Source organism: Sturnus vulgaris, unplaced genomic scaffold, assembly GCF_052056855.1.
Source record: "Sturnus vulgaris isolate bStuVul1 unplaced genomic scaffold, bStuVul1.hap1 Scaffold_156, whole genome shotgun sequence".
In the NCBI taxonomy this organism is placed as follows: Eukaryota; Metazoa; Chordata; class Aves; order Passeriformes; family Sturnidae; genus Sturnus; species Sturnus vulgaris.
In genome coordinates, this window is record NW_028276073.1 from 3303514 (window position 1) to 3306013 (window position 2500).

The 2500-nt window shown below is 78.4% G+C and overlaps 1 non-coding gene across 1 annotated transcript in view; it reads left to right on the forward strand.

Moving 5' to 3' along the window:
- Window positions 1-2481: 2481 nt before the first annotated feature.
- LOC148219289 (5.8S ribosomal RNA) overlaps window positions 2482-2500 on the forward strand; it is a 153-nt gene continuing 134 nt past the window's right edge. The window contains exon 1 of the ribosomal RNA XR_015799885.1: window positions 2482-2500. This exon is cut by the window's right edge and continues 134 nt beyond it. This is a non-coding gene — a ribosomal RNA (5.8S ribosomal RNA).

Genomic DNA, 2500 nt, shown 5'->3' on the forward strand with positions numbered 1-2500 from the left:
TCCGGGCCCGGTTCCCCTTTGGCGCGCGAGAGCCGCCCGCGTGCGCGGGAGGGAGGGGTGCTCGGCACGGCCCCTCCCGGAGGCGCACCCGCCCCCCTTCCGTCGTCTCTTCGCCCGCCGGGCGACGGCCGGCCGTCCGGCCGTCGCGCGCAACGGCGGCCGATGGCGCAAGGCGATGGCCAACGTGTGTAAAAAGGGTGCGCGCGGGAAGGCCTTCGGGGCTCGGAGGAGGCGGCTCCTCCGGCCCTTCCCCAGAGCGCGGGGGGGGACGCGGGGCTTTGCCGCCCGGCAAAATCCCGCTCTCCTTGGCCGAGCGGCCTCCTCGCGCGGCAGAGGAGCTCCCGAGGGCCGGGCTCCGGCAGTTCCGGGTCGCGCCTCCAGGGGGAGCGCGCACAGTGCGCGAGCCGCCGCCGGGTGGCGCGGCGGCGACGGTCCGCACCGTCGTCGCCGTGGCCTCTCTCGGCCGGGGGTGTGCGAGGTTTCTCGGTGGCTGGGCCGTGTTCCCCGCGCCGGCGGGGCGGCCCGAGCCGCGGTGGTCCTCTCGGGCGCAGCGCCGGGCTACTGAGGGAAACCCCGGGCCCCGAGAAGGATTGCCGCGGTGATGGCAGCGGACGTCGGGCGCGCCCCCGCCGGTGGACGCTCCCCCGAGGGTGGCAGCGGGGGAGGCACCCCGGCGGGGCCATGCAGGTCGTTTCCCTCACCCCAGGGCCAGGTACCTAGCGCTTCGCGCCTCGGCGGTCTCCTGCCGGTTTCCCTCGGCGTCGTCAAACGCCTGTTGGGGGCCGAAAGGGCCGCCGAGCCGGGCGGAGGTTTAAAGACTCGGGCGGCCCGGCACGGCCCCGCCGCGGCGGCGGCGGCGGTGGCGGCGGCGGCAGCGGGTGTCGGGCGGTGGCGGCGCGGGGCGCCATCGAGGGGTGGGGAGCTACTCCCGCCGATCCCCTGCGGTGGCGTGTCCGTCGCGACCGGCCGCGCTCGCCGTCGTCGGCGTCCCGCCGCGCTTGCCCGCGCGCGGGGGCCACCCGTGCCGGGCCGGGGAAGGGGCGCCCTGCCCCCCCCCTCTCTGCGGCCCGGTCTCGGCGGAGAGGCCGCGGCGCGCGATCGGCCGCGGGGGGCCGACCCCGCTGGCCTCTGCGATGCGGGGCGACGCCGGCAGAGGGCGCGCGCTCTCTGCCTTACCTACCTCAGCTGCGGGGTTGCGGCCGCCGGGGCCCGCCGCGCTCTCTCGCTCTTTCTCCTTAGCCGCCGCCGCGGGCTCGCGGGCGGCGCCGCGTCAGGCGCGACCGCGCGCCTCTCGCCTCGACGGCCTTGTCGCCTCGAACCGCACCGCGGCGGCGCCGGCCGCCGGCCACCCCTGACTCGGAGCGCTGTCCCCGCCCGTTGGGGCGCAGCGCTCGGCCGGCTCCTCCATCGCCGGAGGTCCGGCGGGCGCGGGCGACCCCGTGCCGAGCGGCGGCGTCGCCGCTCGGCGAGTGTCCCCGCCCCCCCCGGGGGGGGGGGACGGTCGGCCGCGAGGCGCCCGCCTTCACCGGCGGCCGTCCCGGCCCGGGCCCCGCCCGTCCGCTTCCCCGTCGCCCTTCCCGGCCGCGTGTGGGCCAAAAAAAAGGGGAGGCGTGCGGGGCGGCCGCGGGGGCGCTTCCCCGTCCGGTCCCCGAGTGGAAACGAGGGGAGCGGCGGTGCCCCCCGGCTCAGCCGCCGTACGCCTGCCCGCTGGGCGCGTGCTCGCGGAAGGGCAGCTCGGCGGTGCGAAGCGGCGGCGGTCCCGGGAGTGCGGCCGCGGGTGGCGGAGGGGTTTTGCCGAGCGGCAGACCTCGGGCGCTCCGCGATGCCGGCTCGGGTCTCGGCGGCGTCCCGCCTCCGGCGCCGGTGGCGGAGCGCGGCCCGCCGGGCGTTCGCCTTCCGGCGGGCAAGCGGTCCCGCGCCAGGGGTTGCGCCGGCGGAACGGTCCCGCCGCCGCGTGGCGTTTCGGGCGACGTTCAGGGGCCGCTGGCGGGAGAGCCGGCCCCCGCGTTTTGGCGCGGCGGCGTTCCGCGAGTCGGCGGAGCGGTGAAAAGGAGAAGCCAGGGAGTGAGCCGGGAGCGGCGGGGGCCGGCGGTCGCGCCCCCGGCCCGCGAACGCGTAGTCGTCCCGTGATCGAGAGGCCGGGCGGGCCACCGTGCCCCCCGCGGTCCGGCGCGTTGCCGCACAAGCCCCTCCGCGCGGAGGTCGGGCCGAGCCCGGGCGCCTGGGCCGCCTCCGAAGGACGGCACGCGAGGCGGCGTCTCCCCTCGCGGGGGGAGGCGGTCGGGGGCGCGGGCCCCTCCGCCTTTCTTTGGCCGACCTTCGGAGCGTTGCGCGGGGTTTCTCTTTTTTGCCCCGCGCTTTCTCCTCCTCCTCCTCCGTTTGTGTGTGCTCGTACGGTCGAAGCGGGGCGCGCGGGGGCGCGCGCGTCCCTGCAGAAACAGAAAAGGGGCCGCTTCACGCGAGCGGTCCCGAAAGCCAGACAACTCTTAGCGGTGGATCA